Here is a 13,306-nt window from a genome sequence, read left to right on the forward strand (position 1 = left end):
GGGTCTTTAATAAAAAGCTAACTAGCTCAACAGACCAGACTGGAAACCATAAACCACATTTCTGGTCAAAAAAACATTCGAAGATGGATCAAGAAAACCAATTTTAAACATAAGTACCTTAATTTCTGTTTCTTGCTTGCTAGCCCCTCTATGCTTTAAAAAAGTAACTAATGCCAACTACCAAAAGGAATTATAATGCAAATCTAGAGTCTCTAGTTCAGATGGAAGCGGGGAGGTGATTGTAACATCCCATATCGTCCAGGAAAGTGGATCCTCTAAGCCTTATATGTACATTCTCACTTCCAATTAGCACGAGGTTTTTTTAGAGCTCACTGGCTTTGGGTTCCATCGGAACTCCGAAGTTAAGCGAGTTCGCGCGAGAGCATTCCCAGGATGGGTGACCCACTGGGAAGTTCTACTCGCATGAGTTCCCAAAAACAAAACCGTGAAGGCGTGGTCGGGGCCCAAAGCGGACAATATAAAGTTTTTTTTTTTCAAATAAAAAAAATTTTTTTTTTTTATTTTCATATTCTTTCATAACCTAAGAGGTCGCACTTGGTGCGATGGCAAGTGCCTTCGCCCATGAGCGGTAGGTCTCGGGTTCGAGACTTGGGAGCAGCCTCTCCATAAATGGGGGTAAGGCTAGCCGACATTCACCTCTCCCAGACCCTGCGTAAAGCGGGAGCCTTGTGCACTGGGTACGACCTTCTTTCATAACCTAAATATTGTTAAGAGCCTCTCGGCGTGAAAACAAAAAAGTTTGTGATGCTGAAATAGGCCTCCCGATAGATTAGATAAAATCGGAAATACCTTTTATCTACTTTTTCGACCATGAGGGCATGGTCGGGGTCCAAAGCAGACAATATCGTGCTACGGCGGAGTCGAGTCCTGAATGTGGTGGGGGCCGGGGCGGGGATATGAAAATTTGGTATCAAAGCCAATCCCTAGCCGGAAGTGTGCCGACAAGGATGTCGGGCCCCTAAGGGGGGGGTGGATTGTAACATCCCACATCGCCCAGGGGAGTGGATCCTCTAAACCTTATATGTACATTCCCACCTCCAATTAGAACGAGACATTTTGGGAGCTCACTGGCTTCGGGTTCCATCGGAACTTCGAAGTTAAGCGAGTTCGCACGAGAGCATTCCCATGATGGGTGACCCACTGGGAAGTTTTACTCGCGTGAGTTCCCAGAAATAAAACCGTGAGAGCGTGGTCGGGGCTCAAGGCGGACAATATCGTGCTACGGCGGAGTCGAGCCCAGACCGGGATATGACAATGATAGTCCGCTGCAATCACATAGAAAAAAGTAAATGATTTTTAAATTAAAAGATGTATTTAATTAGGATTTTAAAGGCGATAGTAGTAAGTGGCGATTTTAAATGATTTTTAAAATGAAAGACTTTATTGGTTGAATCTGTTGATAAAATATTTTGCACAAATATTATTATTCACTTTCGATGTGCCTATGGTGCGATGGCAGCTAGTGCTCCGAGTGGTGCCTAATCCAGTGATAATTGCAAAGAGATTCCAGCGTAATTTGAATCTTGAAAATTGAGCTTTGCTTTTATTGTTTGTCGTTTTTCGCGTATCAAACATTGTTAGTTAGATCCCAAAAGCACATGTTGATGCACAAAATCAGTGAGGACTTTGGTACAACAGAAAATGTTAAGTTCGTGACTTTCGCTAGATTGCTCCAGTCACTAGTGTGGATAAGTATGCAAATGGATAGAGACAGGGAAGCAAACACAAGATGTACGTGGTTCACCCAAATTGGCTACGTCCACGGAGTAGAGAAGTTCTCATTAATTGTGAAGGGTTTACACAAGTACATAGGTTCAAGCTTTTATTTAGTGAGTACTAGTGAATGATTTAGTACAAATGGCATTAGGAAATATTGTGGGAGAATGATCTCCTTTTATAGAAGAAAGTTTCTAGCTTTGTTCTGATATTGACACGTGTCGTGTTGTGATTGGCTTTTGATGTCGACACGTGTCGCGCTGTGATTGGCCTCCTCGTTGGAGGGAAACTCTCCTGGGTCCTTGACGGTATAACGTTGACCAGTGCTCGGTAGTTTCGGGATTAGTCAAGTATGGTACAAACAACACGCATTGAAAAATTGGTACAAATAACTTTTCTTGGATGTCTAAATGATCTTAAGTTGAATAATTTTTTACAAATATAATCTTTAGTTATATGATTATAAAGAAGATAAACAAGTTTAATAATCTTTTACAAAAATAATCTTTAGTTACATGATAATAAAGAAGATAAACGATTTGTATGGTTGAGATACATTAATCATAGATGAAAAAATAATTAGGTACCTCCACATGAACACATAATTTATAACTAACCACTCCACTTCTTAAGAAAACTCCCCATCTCTTTTTTATCTCCTGCATGCATATCGTCAAATACATTCCAACTTTCTTGATCAACAATGATCTAGATGAACAAGAGAAACCATTACAATTCGGTACAATGTAGTGGTAGGATTGAATTGGTACATAAGTTTCTGTATGAATGCATCGGTACATAAGTTTTAGTACGAATGTATTAGTACATATGCTTCGGTAGGAATGTATCAGTACATAAGTTTCAGTACAAAAATCGGTACCTAAGTTTCGGTACAATTGCTTCAGAATATAACTTTTGTTATATTTAGAAAGCAAATGTTGTTTTAATGATGTTTTAACATGGTAAGTAACCCAACCGCTTACAAGCAATTGCAAACTCAATTCGTTCTCCTTTGTAAGGTTCATATTCTCAACAATTAATAAATTAAGATTTAAGTTTATCTTCGTCTGGTAGAGAATGCTAAAGCATGCGCCAAAGTTGAAACGAAGAGAAATGAACACAAATTAGTTTTGCCCTGCATCTTAATCAGCTCTTTAAAAGACAAAAGCAAAAATCAAAGAGATGAGAGAGTTTTAAGATGCATCTTTCTGTTATTGTTTCTGTTGAATTAGAGTAAAAGAAGTTAAAGAAGCTCAAAAACTCAAAAGCTCAAAGAAGCAATTGGGGAATTAAGCCATAATTGTGTTTCAGAAAATTGAATTGTAGTATTTTTACAAATTTGTTTTAGGAAAAGGCTAAAAGCAGGTGAATTTTACTGGCACGTACCTCGTCTGGCTGTTGAAGCCCTTCAAACATTTGAGACGGGCGCTTTTCTTAAAAAATTAATCTTGATAGCTCGTGGCCCTGGTTTTGGAAATTAGGCACCTTTCCCATAGATTTGAGTCTTCCTGATGCTATTTTAGTTTGTTGGGTATAATTATATTCAATAGCTGAGTGTCGAACAAGATGATCTTACTTTAGTTCTTGCTTTGTGGCACCAGTTAATTATGTTCAGGTATACATAGACGAAATTATTTGCACGTGGGAAATAAGGAAAGCAGAAAGATGCTACTATGAAATTATTTGCATGTATCATGTATTAAGATGATATACATGAGCATGCACCCAACAGTGTTGATTGTGATGATGTCTTTTTGTGATATTCACTGATATTCTTTCTTTGCATGGCAGGATATTTCATCCTACCATGGGGGCTGCTCACATACTCGTGCCCTGTCTTGCCGTCCTTATTTCGTCCTTCGGTGCCCATGGTAACATTTCATACACGTGTCGCACTGTGATTGGCCTCCTAGTTGGAGAGAAACTCTTCTGGGTCCTTGATGGTATAACGTTGACTGGTACTCGGTAGTTTCGGGATTGGTCAAGTATGGTACAAACAGCACGCATTGAAAAATTGGTACAAATAACTTTTCTTGGATGTCTAAATGATCTTAATTTGAATAATTTTTTACAAATATAATCTTTAGTTATATGATTATAAATAAGATAAACAAGTTTAATAATCTTTTACAAAAACAATCTTTAGTTACATGATAATAAAGAAGATAAACGATTTGTATGATTGAGATACATTAATCATAGATGAAAAAATAATTAGGTACCTCCACATGAACACATAATTTATAACTAACCACTCCACTTCTTAAGAAAACTCCCCATCTCTTTTTTGTCTCCTGCATGCAAATCGTCAAATACATTCCAACTTTCTTGATCAACAATGATCTAGATGAACAAGAGAAACCATTACAATTCGGTACAATGTAGTGGTACGATTGAATTGGTACATAAGTTTCTGTATGAATGAATGCATCGGTACATAAGTTTTAGTAAGAATGTATTAGTACATATGTTTCGGTACGAATGTATCAGTACATAAGTTTCAGTACAAAAATCGGTACCTAAGTTTCGGTACAATTGCTTCAGAATATAACTTTTGTTATATTTAGAAAGCAAATGTTGTTTTAATGATGTTTTAACATGGTAAGTAACCCAACCGCTTACAAGCAATTGCAAACTCAATTCGTTCTCCTTTGTAAGGTTCATATTCTCAACAATTAATAAATTAGGATTTAAGTTTATCTTCGTCTGGTAGAGAATGCTAAAGCATGCGCCAAAGTTGAAACGAAGAGAAATGAACACAAATTAGTTTTGCCCTGCATCTTAATCGGCTCCTTAAAAGACAAAAGCAAAAATCAAAGAGATGAGAGAGTTTTAAGATGCATCTTTCTGTTATTGTTTCTGTTGAATTAGAGTAAAAGACGTTAAAGAAGCTCAAAAACTCAAAAGCTCAAAGAAGCAATTGGGGAATTAAGCCATAATTGTGTTTCAGAAAATTGAATTGTAGTATTTTTACAAATTTGTTTTAGGAAAAGGCTAAAAGCAGGTGAATTTTACTGGCACGTACCTCGTCTGGCTGTTGAAGCCCTTCAAACATTTGAGACGGGCGCTTTTCTTAAAAAATTAATCTTGATAGCTCGTGGCCCTGGTTTTGGAAATTAGGCACCTTTCCCATAGATTTGAGTCTTCCTGATGCTATTTTAGTTTGTTGGGTATAATTATATTCAATAGCTGAGTGTCGGAGAAGATGATCTTACTTTAGTTCTTGCTTTGTGGCACCAGTTAATTATGTTCAGATATACATAGACGAAATTATTTGCATGTGGGAAATAAGGAAAGCAGAAAGATGCTAATATGAAATTATTTGCATGTATCATGTATTAAGATGATATACATGAGCATGCACCCAACAGTGTTGATTGTGATGATGTCTTTTTGTGATATTCACTGATATTCTTTCTTTGCATGGCAGGATATTTCATACTACCATGGGGGCTGCTCACATACTCGTGCCCTGTCTTGCCGTCCTTATTTCGTCCTTCGGTGCCCATGGTAACATTTTCTCACTAGAGAGAGCGTTTCCTAGGAGTCACCATATGAGACATGACGAGCTCCAAGCTCGTGACCGAATGAGACAGGCCCACCTCTTTAAGAGCAAGTCTACTCCTAAAAACTTTGCGTCAGCACCTAACGCATTTATCCACTCAAATTAACAGTAAGTAATAGACCACAGTGAACAGTAATAGGCCAAGGCATCTCCAACCCTAAAACTAAATAGCCTAGTCAATTTTATTAAAATATTATTAATTTTTATTAGAAAATAATAATTTGATTTATTAAAATATTATCAATTTTATAAGGAACTCTTCTCGAACCTCCCTCAAAACCTCACCATTTCGCTCCGCACCCTGAGACCTCCCTCTGCATCTCTCTCTCCCTCTCTCTCTCTCTCTCTCTCTCTCTCTCTCTCTCTCTCTCTCTACCCATTTCGCTCCGCACCCCTGGAACCTCCCTCTACAACTCTTCCGATCTTCCCCCACAGAAAAATGAAAATCCGCACCCCTGGGTTTTTCTTGGTTTGCCGTTGCTTTCTGGGTTTTTTTTATATGTTGTTTTGTTATGCTGTGGCTCGAAATCGGAGGTTGTCACCGAGAAAAAACCCAACGAAATTGTTCTCCAGCTCAGCCCCAATCGGAGGAATCGGAGGTTGTCACCGTGAAAGGCACACGCCAGGCAAATAGCCCGGCTCCTTGGTCAGTCAATTTTGGACTGGCCCACAAACTAGCTTGGGCTGGGTGCCAGGCAAATTGCTGGGCTGGAGTGAATTGACAGGGTGCCAGCCTGGTTTTTTGACTGGGTGCTGGGCTATTCCACCTCCGGTGGAACTGCTCTAAAAGAGTTGTGGGTGGTATAGCCAACGTATCAGTGGTATACGAGGATTTCTACAGTCCTGAACATATCGGGTAATAGCTTAATCCCGTATGACTTTAGGCTTTTATATTAAATAAATTAAATCTTTCTTTCTTGAAAAAATAAGGGCAGCAAGAACTCTTTATTGAATTTTTTTTTCCAAGTTTTTGTTTGTTACAACTGTCTTAACTTCCGTTGAATTTGCAAATTTTTTGCTTTAGCCGACATTGGTTGGGAAGGTTTTTATGTTGATTTAATTTCTTAAACGAAGGGTGTTTGTCATTTACTTAATTTAAAGCTTGCACAATCTCCTATATAATCTGCCGATATAATCTTTAGTTACAAAGTTCACTATATTTGGTTAATGATTCTGAGGTTTCTTTGTATTCATTTTTTCCTTCAATCACTCCTCTATTTTAGTGTCTTGGTAAGATTGAATAGTTAATGTTATTAAAACTTGAATAACTTTTGTTCATTTTCTGTTCTTGCATGAAATCACTAGGGTGTACTTGACAAAAGTGAAACTCGGCTGTCCACCAAGAGAATTCTATGTGATGATCGACACAGGAGCGACGTGATGTGGGTTTCATGCTCGTCATGCAAAGTTTGTCCCCGGCATACTGAGCTTGGCGGAGTAAGTTTTTACTTATTTTTTAGCAGATTTGACTTTTCTTTGGTTAAATTTTGGTGATTCAACTAAATAAATTTTTATACTAGCGGAAACTAAAATACCCCTTACAGAATTTCGATGTGACTTTTAGGAGCTCTTATACCTTTCAGTGTCCCTAGTTAAGAGTGGTTGTATTTAAATCTTAAAACTAGCATTCATCTGTGTTGGTAGGTGGTACACCAAACTATAAATTTCATCTTTCAATTTTTTCGTTGGGTATACAAGTAGGATAATAGTAAACATTAGGTTACACGACTGTGTCCCCCCAACCCAATTGACAATACTGACTGAGATGGCCCGAACCGTAGTGATGTCATATTTGGTGAAGAAAAAGGTTTCCAGCTCCCTTGACAGCAGTGCTGTGTTAAGAACTTAAGATCCACGGTTCATTGGGCAAAAAGTCCCCAGTCTTGGCCCACTCTAACTCCAATCTGTCAGTCTTGGTCTTTTGAATAATAGTCGTTAGAGTAGTAGAAACAGAACACTCATATCATACTTTTATTCAAACATCAGGCATACTAAACGTTGTATTCCATGTTAATCTACTCAAAATTATTTGATAATTATCCTAAATAATCTATGCATGTTACAGCTTTCGTTCAATTTCTACGACCCTGCCGACTCATCCACCGCTCGGCCAGTTCCTTGTTCCGACAAGTTGTGCAAAGCTTCTTTAGAGACCGAATGCTCACATCCGACAAAACAGTGCAGATATCATCTGAGATATGCAGACGAAGATGAGATAGCCGGGTATTACATGTCAGATGAAGTACATTTTGACATGATACTGGTTCAGTCTCATGTTAAAATTGAGTCTTCAGCGACCGTTGTTTTCGGGTGAGCTATCTTAACCTTTCTGTTCTAACAATCAATCAACATTAAGAGGAAAAAACAGATCGAGAAATTTTTTTCATGTTGTTTATTGTTGCATTGAAGCTAAACTAGTATTGGTTTGGTGATCAAATGGATTGAAAACAGGTGTAGTACCTCTGTGGCTGGGCTTTTGGGGGGGACTATAGCTTCAGTCAACGGAGTATTTGGATTCGGCCAAGGGCTAATGTCAGTTATATCACAGTTGTCCTCTCAAGGGGCAACTGCTAATGTGTTCTCCCATTGTTTGAAGGGCGATGACAATGGAGGTGGTATACTCGTTCTTGGTGAGATTTTAGAGCCAAGTATCGTTTATACCCCTCTTGTCCCGACAGTGTATGTCTCTCTTCTTAAAATTTATTTTATTTAATTGAAAATTTTGGGATAGGATGTTTGATTTGTGAATCATCTTCTTGATTAGTCCACTTGTCTTCTTGTCACTACATGTCAATTAGTTGGGTTTGTTAGTCCATTAAGTAGCTGAGTGGTTTGGTTGAGCCTTAGCTTGCAGTAGTGTAATATACTGACTTCCTTGATAGCCCAGGAGTCTGAAATGAATGTTAGAGAACAATCAGATTTCTGTGTATTCTAACAGAACACTGAACTATCAATAGTAACACTAACAATTAACAACGAGATTTACAAAGATTTTTTCTTAAATAGAGTTTAGAATTCACGAGAAACTGACTTGAATGGTTGAGTAGAGGCTACCAGACTTGCTAGATGCTAATTCCTACAGTTCCAACTCCAACTACATATCCTAAGTTTATAAGGACTAGTAGAAAGATATAGCTTTCCAGTTAATGTAATAACTACCTTTTGTATTAGGGACCTGATCAGGTAAGTTTTCCTCCAGGCTCTGGCTTATTTTGTAAAAATATCTTATAATTTCGAGTGGAAGTAATACTGTGGGAAAATGTATGGAATTAATAAGTGCTTTCTTTTGTCACAGAATGGTTCACAGTTTTTGGAGGTTAGTTCTCGAAACAATGTTATACATTTTATTATAATGCTCCAGTACGGATTTTCAATTTAATACATCTCTCCACACCGTTTTAAGAGTAAAAACAACACATCTCAGTAAAATCTTCAGAGAGAAGCATTCTGCAATACATAGATATTGTATAACAAATATAAGGTTCCCTACTACAATACTATTTGTGATCATATAAGTTACATGATATAACAATGAAGTATAGAACTTATGCCAACAAAACGAACTAATTTAGTCCTCATTAGAACCGAGCATCCAAAATCCAATGCCTGAACTGCCAAGATATATGATAAATCATTTCTAAGCAGAAAAAAAATCAAATTTTCAAGGAGCATGTAGTTTTCTTCAAACTATAACATTATACCAAGGGACCATTTCTCGATACGTACAAGCACCAATTTACAAGAATAAGTTAAAAAGAGACCTGAATGACCAGTAAATAAACTCAGTATCACCATCATTGTCTTAAAATCAGAATACAGACTTTAAACATATTGCTTACAGTAAAACAAGCAAGTCCACGACAAATTTAACTTGATTACGTATCAGGACTACAGGGGATCCAAAAGGCTATGGATGCATATTTAAGCTTCTAGCAGATGAGGATGCATATTTAGGCTTCCTTATGAGAACGTACGAGTCAAATTTAACTGGATTCCTAACCAAGAAGTCTGCTTCCCAACAAAGAAACAACAAAGACATGTAGTCTGCGAGTTAACAGCTACCCCAACAATTATAGCTCTCCCTGAGCGCTATACCATTATTATTTATCAGATATCCAAGCACGATCATATGTATGAAATAAGAGTTCCATTGTCTTAGAAAACAAAGCCAACACCTCAAAGAGCATGATGAACAAGAACACTGTCAACGGAGTTAAAATGGTCATCCAACTAAAACTTGTTCGAGCATAGGATGGATTGCTGAGCTTGTGAGTGTCACAAACACAGAGAACCATGGTGTTCTCATGTAGGAGAGTTAAATACCATGTTTCAATCACTCTGTAACTCAATGAATTCACAACACAAACTTTTATAAACAAGTTCCAACAAGTACTTTTATTACTTCTATTGCCATAAAAGAAAGAAAAAGAATGAACATGAAACGTGAAATTATATATACAAAAAGGTAATAAAAATACTTTTCATTCAATTTTGCTTTGATGATTTCGCTCCTATTTGAATGCTCTTCTCCCTCATATTTTTCAGCCTAAACAGTAAAGTGTCGAACAGATTCATACCAAAAGCCACATCAATAAGCTTCAAAGTGTGTATTGATGTGTTAAGACCCCATAATTTGCTAAAATCCACACAGAAAACTAAATAAACGTGTCATATCATAGACAAAAACCCCAAAAATTATCTCCAAGGTTTTGCGCACAAAAAAATATTTAGAAACAAATAGATATGCTCAGTATTTCCCAAAGGTTTAGCGCACAAGGAAAATATTTAGAAACAAATATAATATGCTCAGTATTTCCTAAAGGTTTAGGCACAAGAAAAATCTATAGAAACAAATATAACTCTTACTCATCATGGAGAGAATGGTGCACGTTGTGTTCTTTTGCTAGTTGGATTATTCTACATCAATTAAAGTCATATTTTTGTTGGTATGACAAAGAAAATATTTTATCTTCATTTAAAAAAGGCAAATAATTAACTTAAAAATGATAAATTATTTAAGAATATCTGGTTTGATTTGTCACACCCCAATCTCGACATACGTCGAGGAACAACATGTGACGACATCAAATACTCGTATACCTAACATACCCCACCTCCGAGATATGTACCAAGCACAACTCATGACTCCATTTGCGTAGTGATTTTTCGTAAACTTTATGGTTGCATCTAACCTCCTCGTTAGTCTGTCTACATACTCTAAACAGGGATCAAACCATTTGTTGTTCATCATTTACTACACTCGAACAATCATCACATATATCACTATGTGTCAACATCATATCAGAACTCAAGCAGGCAACATCTCAAGTAACATTCGATGAAGCACAACAATAAATCTCTAGCCATATTGGTCAACAAGTCTAATTATAATGACAACAGTCACAACCAACATCATTCCCCAATCACATCCATCAATAACACATACTATACACCGAAATGCAGGACTAAAGCGACACAGTTCGGCCAAAGCCTACATCTCAGAAGCTGTCTCAAATGAACCAATCCAAGGAACTAGTGAGTCAAATGATGCGATTCTGGACCACTCAACAAAATCCATCAACATCGGGTTCCAGACCACTCAATGGAACCAAGACACCAAAGGGGAATTCGAACCATTCAACGAAATCCAAATCAGGATACGATTCTGGACCACTCAACGGAATCGTGGATAATAAGGGATTCCAAACCTCTCAACGGAATCCAGACGGATCAAGGAACCGGGCCACTCAATGGAACCCCAGCGGATACTCAATTCTAGATCACTCAATGGAACTGAGCAGAGGGCCAAGGAACATATCAACGGCTCGAATAAACCAAACGTGAATCAAGTGCTCAAAATACAAAATCTCAACGAAACAAGAAATGGAACAATGATATGATATGTGAAACAAGTCTCGAAACAACAAACCCCATAACAATGGGTTAACAGTCCACTACTAGCCCTCATATTTTGTCATATCATACCAACTATGCAAATCAACCACATTTCAAATATGCACATCAAGTCACATATCATAATCATCATCAGTACACAAGCCAAATCGTGTTTAATAACCATAGGTCTATGGCTAAATATATAAACATCACATTTCAATAGAAATCACATTTATAAAACCAAGTCATATTCATAAATGATATTAATATGAGATGTCGAGTAATAATCATATCACATAAGTTCAATTCACTCTCTAACCAATATAGGCTCACTAGACTTCACTTAGTATCCCGTAGTACTAAATTTAGTATTTAGAACATTTTTAGACATGTTGACCAAAAGTCAACTCTCAATCAACGGTAGAGTCCACAACCCTACGTAATTCGATTCGGAAGATCCGCACATTGGATTTTGGATCCGTAACCTACTAAAATCTCATGGCGATCCGACGGTCAGATTTTTGCCAATTGCCATAATTAGGTGGCGGTCAACAATTTGTTTTACTAACTTAGAAATCTAATTCGAGAAGATCCATACGTCAGATTCCTGATCCGTCAGTTTCTAACATCCTCAAATATTACATATTATAATGTATTAAATTTTGGTGATAATCCAATGGTCGGATCGTCGATTCATATTTTGATCAAGTAAAGCATCATAGTGAAATTAGGTTCAATTGATCAAACCACGTCATACGAATATCAAATACAAACTCAGGACATCTAATTGAACTTAGAAAGTCATTGTCGGCCCATTGGCCACACGCTGCAGCAGGTGGCGGTTTCCCGCAAACGGAAACCCAATTTTCCGACTAACTCCAAAAATTACCAAACTTCACAGAAATGTAGATCCTAATTAGTAGAGTAAGTTTCATACCTGTGACTAAGGCTAATTTACCCGGGAAAGGCTTCAATTTACCTTGAACCCACCGGAAACCCTTGTTTTATGTGGTTTCAATCTATCACCTCTGGTGCTCCGCTGTCCCTATAATTGTTTGGGATTTGTTCCAGGCCTCAAGGGGAGTCTAGTCGTGGTGGTAATTGGAAGAGAACGTTTCAAAAATGGTGGATTGGAGCCACGGTGCCCTCGCACCCTCCGTTGTGGTTTTGCAAAATCAAAGCTGAATTCTCCAATTTTTGGGGTGGAATTGGTAAAGGGAAGGTAGTGGGGTATTTCCCAGATGGTTTCTCGGCTTAATTTGTCGGAATTGGGCAGGAAAAGCATCGGAAACCATGGTTTCTGTCGATCGGGTTGGGTCAGCAAAAAGGGGAAAACAGGTTGAGGTAGTCCCTTCAATCTCTTCTCCCTTATTTCCCCTCCATTCCTTCTCTTATGATTGGTCCTCCTTCCCCCTCCTTTCCCTCATTTCTTTTCTTTCCTTTCCATCATAGCCGTCCATCTATTCATTTCCCTTCATCCCAGCCACACACGTGGCACATCCTAGACTCCAGAAAATTTGGAGTCTTCTAGATCAAGCCAAAATTACAAAAATGTCCCTAACTTCAAACGTTAATAACTCTTTTGTTATAACTCCGTTTCACAAACGGTTTGAGCCTACACGTTCGTGAGATCGAGTTCTATTCGATATAAATTGTGACCTCGAATGGTCTATGAATTTTAAATAATTGATTTCCAAACTCTAAACTTTGTAACTAGTTTAATTAAATCTAAATTCAAATAAATTAATATAAATTATCAAAAAATAAGATAAAATCTCAATAATACAAATACGTAGATTATAATAGTGAAATCCAGAAATGGGATTTCACTTGATTTGATATGGATGTAGACCACGAGAAAATCTCTTTATTCCAAAAATGAACCAAGTTTTTTTCTCGTTTCTTTATTTGTTTGTTGTTTTCACATAAAAAATAAAAATTAAAAAGGAAAAGAAAAAGGCTGGTATTTGGATGTGATTTGCAATTTAATTCGGCCATATTTTTTACCATTACAGTTCCATAAATTTTATTGCTCGCAAATCCCTTATATTAAAGAATACAATCTATCGTGATACGCAATTATTGATACAATTTTTAACTTCAAGTATA

At 37.3% G+C, this 13,306-nt stretch overlaps 1 long non-coding RNA gene across 1 annotated transcript; it reads left to right on the forward strand.

Annotated features, from left to right (window-relative positions):
- Positions 1–7,293: 7,293 nt before the first annotated feature.
- LOC114822513 (uncharacterized) lies at positions 7,294–8,030 on the forward strand. Its single transcript, XR_011577718.1, has 2 exons — positions 7,294–7,612; positions 7,754–8,030. It is a non-coding gene; the product is annotated as an uncharacterized lncRNA (long non-coding RNA).
- The last annotated feature ends 5,276 nt before the right edge of the window (positions 8,031–13,306 follow it).

This window comes from Malus domestica, chromosome 17 (genome assembly GCF_042453785.1).
Source record: "Malus domestica chromosome 17, GDT2T_hap1".
NCBI lineage: Eukaryota > Viridiplantae > Streptophyta > Magnoliopsida > Rosales > Rosaceae > Malus > Malus domestica.